At 51.7% G+C, this 15,283-nt stretch overlaps 1 pseudogene; it reads left to right on the top strand.

Annotated features, from left to right (window-relative positions):
* The first annotated feature begins 1,856 nt into the window (after positions 1 to 1,856).
* LOC147113228 (uncharacterized) lies at positions 1,857 to 11,249 on the top strand (annotated as a pseudogene).
* Positions 11,250 to 15,283: the final 4,034 nt, after the last annotated feature.

Here is a 15,283-nt window from a genome sequence, read left to right as displayed (position 1 = left end):
CCAGATTTTTTTCTCCCAAATTGGCCATTGGGTCTTTATCTGGTTTTTCGCCTCTCCCGGGAGATCACATGGGTTCGGGTGGATGCAGAGTGATAGAAGATTTGAGGTTAGGATCAGATCAGCCATGATCTTATTGAATGGTGGAGCAGGCTCGAGGGGCCGATTGGCCTACTCCTGCTCCTATTTCTTATATTCTTATGTTCTTATACTACAGATGGCCGTGCTGGATGTCCTACACCAGCTGTGTGCATGGAAGGCCCGGTTGTACACTGCACCAACTCAGGATGGGCGACGGCAGTCAGGGCTGGCTGGATGACAGGCAACGCCAAGTGCAATGGCAGAGTGGCAGTGATGGGATCAGGAATGCTGACACCCTGACAGCAGCTCAGGATCCCCAATAATCTGCTGGAGCACAGATTGGTGGGCTGCTGCGACACCGTGAGCTCCCTGGTGCACTGTGATGGACCCAGTTACGATGGCAGCAGTCAGAGCTTGCGTGGCATCCAGCTGAGAGTGCATGAGAGCAGTCTGAGATTGGATGCCAGCAACCAATGTCTCCATCGCAACATTGGTAAAGCGAATAGCTCTCTCTCTATCTGTGGCTTGAGCCATAGATGATGTTGGTTATTAGGCAGTTCTTCTCAGAGCAATGAAAAGGGTCTGCAGTATGTGTCTGTTCTCCTCGAAGCAAGCAAAGCTGCAAATGAGCATCTGGTGAATGGTCAAACCTCCCCTTTAAAAGCTGGAAAGAAGCAGTGCAAGTGATCAAATCTGTTTGGAACTCACCTGAAATTTGGCAGCTCTTTGGCGTTAGCGCCCCACTGAGGACATTAGCGCTTGATTTAGCACCTCTCTCCCTTTCTGGGACGGTGTCAAGGAATTTAGCTGAGGCTCAGAATTATTAGCGCCGGGCGTTAACTTTTCAAACTTTTTCCAGTTTGCGCCAAATGGCCCTCTAACCCCCTCTCTCTTTCTAGCACTGTAATATTTTCCTTAATCAAAACTGCTACCCCTCCTCCTTTTTTTTCCTTCCCTATCTTTCCTGAATACCTTGTACCCAGGAATATTAAGCATCCAATGCACCCCTTTTATGAGCCAGGTCTCAGTTATCGCCACGACATCATATTCCCACGTGGCTATATGCGCTTGCAACTCACCAACCTTACTAACCACACTTCATGCATTTACACACACTCCAAACCTAACTTAGACCTCTTTGTATTTTCTATGATCCCACTTAATTCTGTATAACTTCTAACTCTGTCTCTCCCAGTCCTCTGTGCATCTTGTTTCTACTTTTTAATACTACATTGTTGGGATCGACAGAAATCAACAGGCTGAGACTTTCTTTTGGTAAAGGACAAAACGTGTCCTGCTTTTATCACATCTCCACATGGACTGAAAAACCTCAGCCCCGCGCAGGGTTACAAGCAGGGGCTGATGAGTCATCACGTAACCCGACACTCTTAAAGGGCCCGACACTCTTAAAAGGGCCCTGCACCAATAACCCAACCCAGCATGTACATACCACAGCATTGCTATACAAAGTGAATTGTGTTAGGTACATATAACAGTATTGGGTACACATTGTGTTATTGTCCCTTTGTGGCCTCCGCCACATATGTCCCCCCAGAATTCACAAGTACTGGCAATGTCAGTCATCGGGGGGGCTGGATCAATCGGTTGGAACGGCTCCTCGATTCCGGGGTGGAGACCGGGGGGTTCGTCGGGGGGATCTCGGGTGCTCGGTGGTGAACGGAGGGCATGGAAAGCAGAGGTCGGCCCGTCTCGGGGGCTGTGCCAACTCAACGGGTCGGTCCAGATCTAGGTGGGCCGGCTTGAGGCGGTTGACGGAAATGCAGTCCGGCTTGCCGCCGACATCTACGACGAAGGTCTTGTCCCCGGTTTCCAAGACGTGGAATGGCCCATCGTAGGGTGGCTGCAGAGGTCCCCGGTGGGCGTCGTGGCGGACGAAAATGTACTCCGCCGCACGAAGGTCGAGTGGAATGTGGGACTGCGGGAGGCCGTGCTGCGACGTGGGCACTGGAGCGAAAACCTTGTCGTTGTCTAGAAGGTCGGACCGCTGATGGGCTGCGGACCAAGGCTCCGTTGCGTTGGGGACTAAATCCCCGGGAACCCGCAGTGGCTGTCCGTAGACGAGCTCGGCGGACGAGGATTGGAGGTCCTCCTTGGGAGTGGTCCTGAGTCCCAGCATGACCCACGGAAGTCTGTCGATCCAGCCATCGTCCCGGAGGCTGGCTCGGAGTGCGGCCTTCATGGAGCGATGGAATCGTTCGCACAACCCGTTGGCCTGAGGGTGGTAAGCTGTGGTGCAGTGGAGTTTCAACCCGAGGCCTTGGGCGACGGCGTTCCAGAGCTCTGACGTGAACTGGGGCCCCCGGTCGGAGGAAATGTCAGATGGGGCGCTGAACCGGGCGACCCAAGTGCTGATGAATGCCCGAGCTACATCGGCGGCCGTCTTTGAAGACTGCGGGACGGCTTCCGGCCATCAGGTGGTTCTGTCGACCATTGTGAGGAGGTGGGTGAACCCGCGGGAGGGCGGCAGGGGCCCTACCAAGTCCACGTTAACGTGGTCGAACCGCCTCTCGGGTACTGCGAAAGGCGCCAACGGGGCCTTGGTATGGCAATGTACCTTGGAGCGTTGGCATACCATGCAGGTGCTGGCCCAGTCGCGCACGTCTTTCCTGAGCCCGTGCCAGACGAACTTGGCCACCACCAGTTTCTGCGACGGCTTCCTGCCTGGGTGGGAAAGATTATGGATGACGTCGAATACTTGCCGTCTCCACCCTTCGGGCACGACGGGATGTGGCTGCCCAATGGAGACGTCGCACAGGAGTGTGGTGCCGGCAGCGTCGAACGCGACGTCTGCGAGTTGAAGGCCCGTGACCGCCGTTCTGTAGGCCTGGATGTCCGGGTCGGAGGCCTGGTCAGCCGCCATGCGGGTGTAGTCGACTCCGAGGTGTACGGCGTTGGCGACGGCTCGGGAGAGGCAGTCGGCGACGGGGTTGTCTTTCCCAGCCACATGCTGGATGTCCGTCGTAAATTCCGAAATGAAGGCCAAATGGCGTTGCTGACGGGCCGACCACGGCTCGGAGGCTTTGGCCATGGCAAAGGTCAATGGTTTGTGGTCCACGAACGTCGTGAACGGGCGGGCCTCCAACAGGAAACGGAAGTGTCGGACAGCGAGGTAGAGGCCGAGGAGCTCGCGATCAAATGTGCTGTACTTCCGCTCGTTGGGGCGGAGCTGCCGGCTGAAGAAGGCGAGCGGCTGCCAGGCGCCATTGACCCACTGTTCTTGGACGGCGCCGACCGCGTAATCCGAGGCGTCGGTGGTGAGAGCGATCGGCGCATCGGGCAACGGGTGCGCCAGCATGGTCGCGTTGGCCAGGGCCCTCTTCGTGTCTGTGAAAGCAGCGGCCATCTCATCAGACCAGTTGACGGTGAGTTTGTCGGGCTTGCCTTTGAGGGCCTCGTAAAGGGGCTGCATAAGTTGGGCTGCTCGGGAGACGAAACGATGGTAAAAGTTCACCATGCCCAAAAACTCCTGTAGGGCCTTAACGGTGAGGGGCCACGGGAAGTCCATCACGGCCTCCACTTTCGATGGGAGTGGCACCGCCCCATCCTTTGTGATGCGGTGCCCGAGAAAGTCGATCGAGGACAGCCCGAACTGGCACTTGGCCGGGTTGACGATTAGGCCGTGTTGGCTGAGTCGTTTGAAAAGAGTCCGGAGGTGGGACACATGTTCCGTCCTGGAGGCGCTGGCGATGAGGATGTCATCCAGGTATACGAACAGGAACGTCAGGTCCCGTAACACGGTGTCCATGAGGCGTTGAAAAGCCTGTGCGGCGTTTTTGAGGCCAAATGGCATGCGGAGAAATTAGAATAGCCCGAACGGGGTGATCACCGTGGTTTTCGGAACGTCCTGCGGCCAGACGGGGACCTGGTGATAACCTCGGATGAGGTCCACTTTCGAGAATACCACTTTCCCGGCCAGGCGGGTAGAGAAATCCTGGATGTGTGGGATAGGATAGCGGTCGGGGGTCGTCGCGTCGTTGAGGCGCCGGTAGTCTCCACACGGGTGCCACCCGCCGCCTGGTTTCGGGGCGATGTGGAGGGGCGAAGCCCATGGACTGTTCGACCGGCGGATGATGCCAAGGCGCTCCATGGTGTCGAGCTCGGCTTTGGCGATGGCGAGCTTCCCCGGGTCGAGGCGCCAAGCGCGGGCGTAGACGGGCGGACCGGTGGTCGAAATGTGGTGTTCTACCCCGTGTTTGGTGGTGGCGGACGAGAACGTGGGCCTCGTAAGGTCCGGGAACTGGGTGAGGAGACGGGAAAACTTGTCGGAGGCCGCGACTGCGCTGGAGAACCGCATCGTGCTGGACCTACTGAGGGAATACGGGAGTGAGCTGAAGGTTTCAGCGTTGATGAGACGTCAGTTCTTGACATCCACCAAAAGGCCATTGGCGCAGAGGAAGTCAGCGCCGAGGAGGGCGGTGGACACTTTTGCTGTGACAAAGTCCCAGGTGAACCGTTGCCCGCCCAAACAAAGCGCCACGTTCCGTGTCCCGAAGCTGCGGATGGAACTGCCATTGGCGGCTTCGAGGACGGGGCCGTGGTTCCCCCCTTGGATGTCTATGGATGACGCGGGCGGGATGCTCACCTGGGCACCCGTGTCGCAAAGGAAACGGCGCCCGGAGTCGGAGTCAGTAACAAACAACAAGCTGCCTGAACGGCCGACAGCCATAGCAACCGACGAGTGGTCTTTAGTTTGCTTCGACACGGGAAAACTGCATGGGGGCCGGCACCTCCGGGCATTGGGGCCGAACTGCGCATGGTAGAAGCAGAGGCCTGAGGGTTGCCGCCGTTGGGCTGTATTAGTGGGGGTAGAGCTCCGCGTGGCCGCGCAGTACTGTTGCCCGGCGGAAAAAATTGGTCGGCCTCCTTGACCAGGTCGCGGAAATTGGTAATAGAAGAGTTGGCTAGCGCCGACCGTACCTGACCTGATAGCTGCTGGAGGAACAGTTCCTTGAAGAGGAAACACGGCGTGTGTGTGCCCAGGAGGGCCAGCATGTGGTCCATCAGCTCCGAGGGCTTGGAGTCGACAAGCCCGGGCAGGGAGAGAAGCCGGTGAGCGCGTTCGGCTTCGGTGAGGCCGAAAGTCCGTAGAAGGTGCGCCTTAAGCGTGTCGTATTTGCTGTGCTCCGGGGGGTTTTCGAGCAGGTTCACGACTCTGGCCGCGGTGGAGCTGCCAAGAGCAGAGACGATATAGTAGTACCTCGTGTCGTCCACGGTGATGTTCCGGATTGCAAATTGAGCTTCGGCCTGGGCGAACCAAGCGGCAGCCTGTTGTTCCCAAAACTCAGGTAGTTTGATGGAAACGGCGTTCGTTGCCATTTTAGAAGAGGCCTTTGGAATCGTCCAAATGAGCAGCGGGGTCACCAATGTTGGGATCGACAGAAATCAACAGGCTGAGACTTTCTTTTGGTAAAGGACAAAACGTGTCCTGCTTTTATCACATCTCCACATGGACTGAAAAACCTCAGCCTCGTGCAGGGTTACAAGCAGGGTCTGATGAGTCATCACGTAACCCGACAGTCTTAAAGGGCCCGACACTCTTAAAGGGGCCCTGCACCAATAACCCAACCCAGCATGTACATACCACAGCATTGCTATACAAAGTGAATTGTGTTAGGTACATATAACAGTATTGGGTACACATTGTGTTATTGTCCCTTTGTGGCCTCCGCCACAACATCCTGGTGCCCAACCCCCTGCCGAATTAGTTTAAACCCACCTCCACAGCACTAGTTAACCTGCCCACAAGGATATTGGTCCCAGCTCTGTTCAGGTGCAACCGGTCCAGCTTGAACAGGTCCCATTGTCCCAGGAATCTGAAGCTCTCCCTCCTGCACCATGTCTCTTAATTGCATTAACCTGCCATATCTTCCTATTTCTACCGTCACTAGCGTGTGGCATTGGGAGTAATCCAGAGATAACCACCTTTGAGGTCCTGCTTTTTAACTTCCTCCCTAGTTCCTTAAACTCTGACTGCAGGACCTCAACCCTTTTCCTCCCTATGTTGTTGGTTCCAACACAGACCACGACCTTTGGCTTTTCCTCTTCCCCCCGCAGAATGTTCTGCGCCCTCTCCGTGACGTCCCTTACCCTGCCAGCAGGGAGGCAACATACCATACAGATTTCATGTCAACGGTAGCAGAACTGCCTGTCTGCCCCCTGTTAACTCTGTTTCTCTCTCCACATATGCTGCCTGACCTGCTGAGTATTTACAACATTTTCTGTTTTAATTTCAGAATACCAGCATCTACAGTATTTTGCTTTTGTGCATGTAACTTATCACTTGTTTACAGGAAATCATAGAGTGATACAGCACAGAGCGAGGCCATTCGGCCCATCGTGCCTTAGCTGGCTCTCTGAAAGAGCTATCCAATTAGACCCACACCCATGCTACATCCCTACAGCCCTACAAATTTTTCCACTTCAAGTATTTATCCAATTCCCTTTTGAAAGTTATTATTGAATCTGTTTCCATCACTCTTACAGTGCAATGCACTCCAGATCATAACAACTCACTGCATAAGCATAGGGACATAGGAACAGGAGGAGGCCATTGATCCCCTCTAGCCTGTTCCACCATTCAATGAGATCATGGCTGATTTGCAACCTAACTCCATATACCCACCTTTGGACCATATTCCTTAATAACTTTGGTTAACAAAAAGCTATCACTCTCAGACTTAAAATAAACAATTGATCTAGCATCAATTGCTGTTTGCGAAAGGGAGTTCCAAACTTCTACCACACTTTGTGTGTTTCCAAATTTCACTCCCAAAAGGTCTGGCTCTAATTTTTAGACTATGCCCCCTAGTCCTAGAATCCCCAACAGGTGGAAATAGTTTCTCTCTATCTACCCTATCTGTTCCACTTAATATCTTGAAAGCTTCGATCAGATCACCCCTTAACCTTCTAAATTCTAGGGAATACAACCCGAATTTGTATAATCTCTCCTCGTGACATAACCCTTGAAGTCCGGGTATCATTCTAGTAAACCTAGGCTGCACTCCCTCCAAGGCCAATATATCCTTCCTAAGGTGTGGTGCACAGAACTGCTCACAGTACTCCAGGTGTGGTCTACATAGAAACATAGAAGATAGGAGCAGGAGTAGGCCATTCGGCCCCTCGAGCCTGCTCCGCCATTCAATGCGATCATGGCTGATCATCCAAACTCAATACCCGGTCCCTGCTTTCTCCCCATACCCCTTGATCCCTTTAGCCTTAAGAAATATATCCAACTCCTTCTTGAATATACTTAATGAATTGGCCTCTACTGCCTTCTGTGGTAGAGAATTCCACAGGTTCACCACTCTCTGGGTGAAGAAATTCCTCCTCATTTCTGTCCTAAATGGCTTACCCCTTATCCTTAGACTGTGACCCCTGGTTCTGGACTCCCCAACCATCGGGAACATCCTTCCTTCATCTAGTCTGTCCAGTCCTGTCAGAATTTTATAAGTTTCAATGAGATCCCCTCTCATTCTTCTAAACTCCAGCGAGTACAAGCCCAATCGACCCAATCTCTCCTCATACGTCATTCCTGCCATCCCAGGTATCAGCCTGGTGAATCTTCGCTGAACTCCCTCCATGGCAAGAACATCCTTCCTCAGATAAGGCGACCAAAACTGCACACAATACTCAAAATGTGGTCTCACCAAGGCCCTGTACAACTGCAGCAAGACATCCTTGTTCCTGTACTGAAACCCTCTCGCTATGAAGGCCAACATACCATTTGCCTTCTTAACCGCCTGCTGCACCTGCATGCTTACCTTTAGCGACTGGTGCACAAGGACACCCAGGTCTCGTTGCACTTCCCCTTCTCCCAATCTATTGCCATTCAGATAATAATCTGCCTTCCTGTTTTTGCTACCAAAGTGGATAACCTCACATTTATCCACGTTATATTGCATCTGCCATGCTTCTGCCCAATCACCCAACCTGTCCAAATCATCCTGGAGTTTCTCGGCATCCTCCTCGCAGCACACACGCCCACCCAGCTTTGTGTCGTCTGCAAATTTGGAGATATTACATCTAGTTCCCTTGTCTAGATCATTAATATATATTGTGAATAGCTGGGGTCCAAGGACCGATCCCTGCGGTACCCGACTCGTCACTGCCTGCCACTCGGAAAAAGACCCGTTTATTCCAACTCTTTGCTTTCTGTCTGCCAACCAGTTCTCTATCCAAGTTAATACCTTGCCCCCAATCCCATGTGCCATAACTTTACACGTTAATCTCTTATGCAGGACCTTATCGAAAGCCTTCTGAAAGTCCAAATACACCACATCCACTGGTTCTCCCTTATCTATTTTACCAGTTACATCCTCAAAAAATTCCAGTAGATTAGTCAAGCACGATTTACCTTTTGTAAATCCATGTTGACTTTGTCCGATCCTGTCACTGTTCTCCAAGTGCTCTGCTATTACATCTTTTATAATGGACTCTAGCATTTTCCCCAATACCGATGTCAGGCTTACCGGTCTGTAATTCCCCGTTTTCTCTCTACCACCTTTTTTGAATAGTGGGGTAACATTAGCTACCCTCCAATCCATGGGTACTGTTCCAGAGTCCATCGAATGTTGGAAGATGATCAACAATGCATCTACTATTTCTAGGGCCACTTCCTTAAGTACCCTAGGATGTAGATTATCAGGCCCTGGGGATTTATCGGCCTTCAATCCCATCAATTTCCTTAACACCATTTCCCTACAAATACTTATTTCTTTCGTTCCTCCCTTTCATCAGACCCTATGTTCCCCGGCATCTCTGGGAGGTTATTTGTGTCCTCCTTTGTGAAGACAGAACCAAAATATGTATTTAATTGGTCTGCCATTTCATTGTTCCCCATTATAAATTCCCCTGATTCTGACTGCAAGGGACCTATGCTTGACTTCACCAATCTTTTTCTCTTCACATATCTATAAAAGCTTTTACAGTCTGTTTTTATGTTCCCTGCAAGCTTACTCTCATATTCTATTTTCCCCTTCTTAATTAATCCCTTTGACTTCCTTTGTTGAATCCTAAACTGCTCCCAATCCTCAGGTTTACTGCTTTTTCTGGCCAATTTATATGTCCTCTCCTTGGATCTTATGCTATCCCTAATTTCCCTTGTTAGCCACGGTCGAGTCACCTTTTTTGTTTTATTTTTATGCCAAACTGGGATGAACAAATTCTGTAGTTCATCCATGCGGTCTTTGAATGTTTGCCATTGCCTATCCACCGTCAACCCTTTGAGTGTTTTCTTGACTGACCTGTTTGGACACCATTCACACCTTTGATTGCTGTGATTATCTCTCTGCCGAGGTGTGATAAAGGGCAGTTAGAAAGATTACCTGTAATCATCTGGCAGTTTTCTCTGACTATATATGCTGTACCTGTATGCTTCTCTTCACTTCACCTGACGAAGGAGCAGCGCTCCGAAAGCTTGTGATTTCAAATAAAGCTGTTGGACTATAACCTGGTGTTGTGTGACTTCCTACATTTGTCCACCCCAGTCCAACACCGGCATCTCCACATCATGACTACTATCGACACAACAAACTGCCGGCTCAAAGTGGAGAGGATCTCCAAGAAGATCGCGCATATAGACACAGACATCAAGTTTCTACAGAGATGCAAGAAAGCAGACAAGATCCCGAAAGGACTACAGATCACGAACCCACTCAAGTCGACCTACAACACAGACTACGCTGAGAGACTCTGCCGTCGTACCTCTCGCACACTCCTCAACCATCTCGTACACCAGCTCTACAGCAGACGCCGCAACCTCGAAACCAAGATAGAGTCCATGTTCTCAGCTTGTGCTCAGGACACAGCAGACCAGCTACGAGACACTGCCAAGCAGACGAGGCAACGGAACTACACTGCCTACATGCACACCAAGAACAGGAAGTTTGAGAAACTCGGCATCACCACCAGCAGCAACCAAGCCTCCCCCGGTACCACGGTTGGAACCACAGGGCAGTCCATCGTCAACTTGTCCAACCACACCCTTCAACCAGATGAAATCGAAGTTCTCAGCCAAGGGCTCAATTTCTGCCCCACCACCAAAATGGACCCCATCGGCCTCGCGGCAGACACAGAGGAATTCATCAGGAGAACGAGGCTCCGGGAATTCTTCCACGAATCCCAAGATGTCAGCAGCGAACCCAATGAGACAATCAATGATCTGGAACAGCAGTCAGAGGGATCCACGGTGCAGCAACCGAAGAAGAAAGAGTCAAATTGGACCCCTCCAGAGGGCCGCTGCCCTAAGCTTGACATGTATGCTCAAGCTGTCAGGAGATGCATCAACGCCAGATTCATCAGCCACACTCACAAGACAGTCCAGAATGTCATCCGAGCACAACTTAACGCCATCCACGCTCTCAAGACCAACCGCAACATCGTCATCAAACCAGCAGACAAAGGAGGAGCCATCGTCATACAGAACAGAATGGACTATTGCAAAGAAGCATACCGACAACTGGACAACCAGGAACACTACAGACAGTTACCCGCAGATCCGACCAAAGAACACACCCGCCAACTCAACAGACTGATCAAGACCTTTGATCCAGACCTTCAGAGCATCCTACGCGCATTCATCCCACGCACTCCCCACATGGGAGACTTCTACTGCCTCCCAAAGATACACAAAGCCAACACACCCGGACGTCCTATCGTATCAGGCAACGGAACCCTGTGTGAGAACCTCTCTGGATACATCGAGGGCATCCTGAAACCCATCGTACAGGGAACCCCCAGCTTCTGTCACGACACTACAGACTTCTTACAGAAACTCAGCACCCACGGACCAGTTGAACCAGGAACACTCCTCGCCACGATGGACGTCTCGGCACTCTACCCCAGTATCCCCCACGATGACGGCATCACTGCGACAGCCTCAGTACTCAACACCAACAACAGCCAATCTCCAGACGCCATCCTACAACTCATCTGCTTCATCCTTGACCACAATGTCTTCACCTTCGACAACCAGTTCTTTACTCAAACACACGGAACAGCCATAGGGACCAAATTCGCACCCCAATACGCCAACATCTTCATGCACAAGTTCGAGCTAGACTTCTTCGCTGCACAGGACCTCCAACCAACGCTATACACCAGATACATTGATGACATTTTCTTCCTATGGACCCATGGCGAAGAATCACTGAAAAGACTACACGATGACATCAACAAGTTCCATCCCACCATCAAACTCACCATGGACTACTCCTCAGAATCGGTTTCATTCTTGGACACACGAATCTCCATCAAAGACGGACACCTCAGCACTTCACTCTACCGCAAGCCCACGGACAACCTCACGATGCTCCACTTCTCCAGCTTTCACCTTAACCACGGTAAAGAAGCCATCCCCTATGGACAAGCCCTGCGAATACATAGGATCTGCTCAGACGAGGAGGAACACGATGGACACCTACAGACGCTGAAAGATGCCCTCGTAAGAACGGGATATGACGCTTGACTCGTCGATCGACAGTTCCGACGGGCCACAGCGAAAAATCGCATAGACCTCCTCAGAAGACAAACACGGGACACAACCAACAGAGTACCCTTCGTCGTTCAGTACTTCCCAGGAGTGGAGAAACTACGCCATGTTCTCCGCAGCCTTCAACATGTCATTGACGACGACGAACACCTCGCTAAGGCCATCCCCACGCCTCCACTACTCGCCTTCAAACAGTCGCCTAACCTCAAACAGACCATCGTTTGCAGCAAATTACCCAGCTTTCAGGAGAACAGCGACCATGCCACCACACAACCCTGCCACGGCAACCTCTGCAAGACATGCCAGATCATCAACACAGATACCATCATCACACGTGAGGACACCACCCACCAGGTACATGGTACATACTCATGTGACTCGGCCAACGTTGTCTACCTCATACGTTGCAGGAAAGGATGCCCCAGAGCATGGTACATCGGCGAGACCATGCAGACACTGCGACAACGGATGAACGGACACCGCACAACAATTGCCAGGCAGGAGTGTTCCCTCCCAGTCGGGGAACACTTCAGCAGTCAAGGACATTCAGCCTCCGATCTTCGGGTAAGCATTCTCCAAGGCGGCCTTTGAGACACATGACAACGCAAAATCGTCGAGTAGAAACTGATAGCCAAGTTCCGCACTCATGAGGACGGCCTCAACCGGGATCTTGGGTTCATGTCACGCTACATGTAACCCCACCTGACGTAGAGTTATCCAGACTCAAGTCGTCATTGGCTTGTTCTCTCTACACAGATGCGGCCGGACCTGCTGTGATTTCCAGCAAATTTTTTTGTTTTTTTCTGTTTTTCATACAGACCCCAGCATCTGCAACATTTGACCCCTTGTGACCCCACTTCATTGTTCTTTGATGTAATGTTTTCCTGACTGACCTGTTTGGACACCATTCACACCTTTGATTGCTGTGATTATCTCTCTGCCGAGGTGTGACAAAGGGCAGTTAGAAAGATTACCTGTAATCATCTGGCAGTTTTCTCTGACTATATATGCTGTACCTGTATGCTTCTCTTCACTTCACCTGACAAAGGAGCAGCGCTCCGAAAGCTTGTGATTTCAAAAAAAGCTGTTGGACTATAACCTGGTGTTGTGTGACTTCCTACATTTAACCCTTTCAGTGACATTCCCCAATCAATCCTACCCAACTCGCGTCTCAGACCATCGTAGTTTCCTTTATTTAAATTCAGGATTTTGTATAGCTGCAGCATAACTTCTACCCCCTTGTATTCTAGTCCTCTAGATATAAAGGCCAGCATTCCACTAACCTTTTTGATTATTTTCTGTACCTGTCCATGACATTTTAATGATCTATGTACCTGGACCCCCATTTCTCTTTGGAGCTCCACCATTTTTAGGTTTTCACCATTTAGCAAGTACATTGTTCTATCCTTTATATGTCCAGAGGGATGACCTCACATTTGCCTACATTGAAATCCATTTGCCATAGTTTTGCCCATTCACTTAATCTATCACTATCCCTTTGTAATTTTAGGCTTTCATCTACACTGCCTACAATGCCGCCTATCTTTGTGTCATCAGCAAATTTGGATATATGACTTTCTATGCCATCATCTATGTCGTTAATAAATACTGTGAATAGTTGAGGCCCCAAAACAGATCCCTGCAGGACACCACTAGTCACCTCCTGCCAATTTGAGTACCGGCCCATTAAATCAAACATGCCGTTTTATAATCTTTTACAATTCTGCTAGAAATGGAAACAGCAAATCATCCTACAATGTCAGGGATAAACAGCAGCAAAGGGAAACCTTCCTTCCCTTCCTGTGCCAAAACAGGGCCCAGAAATCTTCATGGTAACTGACACCTGCTGGATCCTTCTGAATATCCAAAGACTGGTAAACACACTGGCCTAGAAATTCAGTTGCTTGCGCCACCAGTTTGCGCCCAAAGAGGCCACTCAGAGGCTTTAGCGCCACTGGCCGCAACCACCGCGATATTTAGCGGGGCGCTAATGGCGGCGTTAGCCTGTAGCACTGCGCCGCCACCGATGACGTCATAGGTGTGCGCAACGCCCCGCTACCGCCCCGAACGCCATGTTAGGCCGCCGCCGCCTCTTCCGCATCGGCCGCAAATAGCGACCGGTACACAGGGGCCTACCTGTGGCGGTAGTGGCGCGAGTTAAGGTGGAGGTGCGGCCGGTCGCTTTTTCGGCGGCCGCCTGCCCGCACCTCCATCCCCGGCCTCCTGCAGCCCCCCCCCCCCCCCGCGGCATTGCCGGCTGTTTCCCGAGAGCCCGGCACTTCTCCTTGGTGCCGGGCTCATTTGCCGGCACTCGTGAGCATGGATCACGCTGTTGCAGGCACCTCCCCCTTAACAGTGGGAGGAAGGCCTGCAGTACCGCAGCCTGCCGTGCCGCAGCGGGTGGCGCTGCGGCACTTTGCGCGCCGATATTCAGTTTCAGCGCCCCAAGCGGGGCGCCGAAAGCCTTGTTTAGCGGCCGGCTTCCACTTGGGGCGCTGAAACTGAATATCCCGATGGCGCAAGTGGCTCCGCGCGCAGCGGTAATTCCTGCGCCCAGGCGAGCTTGGCGCCCCAAACTGAATTTTTAGCCCACTGTGACAGCTCCATAACATGTTCTCCACAGTTTACTCTTGGTAAACCAATATTTGAATTAGACACAGCAAAATGGACAGTTAGTGTTAAACAATTGAATTACCAGATAATTTTGCACAAGCACCTTTTATTTTAGAGGAGTAGACAAAATGCACACAGCACGTGCCACACCCATACACACACCGGCAGCATTGTGCAACACTCCATACCGACAGCATCGTGCTACACCCATACACACACCGACAGTGTCGTGCCACACTCCATACACATTATGACAGTACCGTTCAAAACTTATACACACACCGACAGTACCGTGCAACACCCATACACACACCGACAGTACCGTGCAACACCCATACACACACCGACAGTACCGTGCAACACGCATACACACACCGACAGTACCGTGCAACACCCATACACACACCGACAGCACCGTGCAACACCCATAAACACACCGACAGTACCGTGCAACACCCATACACACACCGACAGTAACGTGCAACACCCATACACATACCGACAGTACCGTGCAACACCCCTTACACACACCGGCTGTACCGTGCAACACCCATACACACACCGACAGTACCGTGCAACACCCCTTACACACACGGACAGTACCGTGCAACATCCATACACACACGGACAGTACCGTGCAACACCCATACACACACCGACAGTACTGTGCAACACCCATACACACACCGACAGTACTGTGCAACACCCATACACACACCGACAGCACCGTGCAACACCCCTTACACACACCGACAGCATGTGCCGACCTCCACACACACACCGACAGTACTATGCAACACCCATACACACACCGACAGTACCGTGCAACACCCCTTACACACACCGACAGTACCGTGCAACACCCATACACACACCGACAGCACCATGCAACACCCCTTACACACACCGACAGCATGTGCCGACCTCCACACACACACCGACAGTACCATGCAACACCCATACACACACCGACAGTACCGTGCAACACCCATAAGCACACCGACCGTACCGTGTAACACCCGTACACACACCGACAGTACCGTGCCGCAGCCATACACACACCGACAGTACCGTGCAACACCC

This window comes from Somniosus microcephalus, chromosome 8 (assembly GCF_052327205.1).
Source record: "Somniosus microcephalus isolate GS21.2 chromosome 8, FLI_Smic_1.0, whole genome shotgun sequence".
Lineage (NCBI taxonomy): Eukaryota > Metazoa > Chordata > Chondrichthyes > Squaliformes > Somniosidae > Somniosus > Somniosus microcephalus.
The sequence above is the reverse complement of the archived record's forward strand: the minus strand, read 5'-3'. Positions and strand labels throughout refer to the sequence as shown.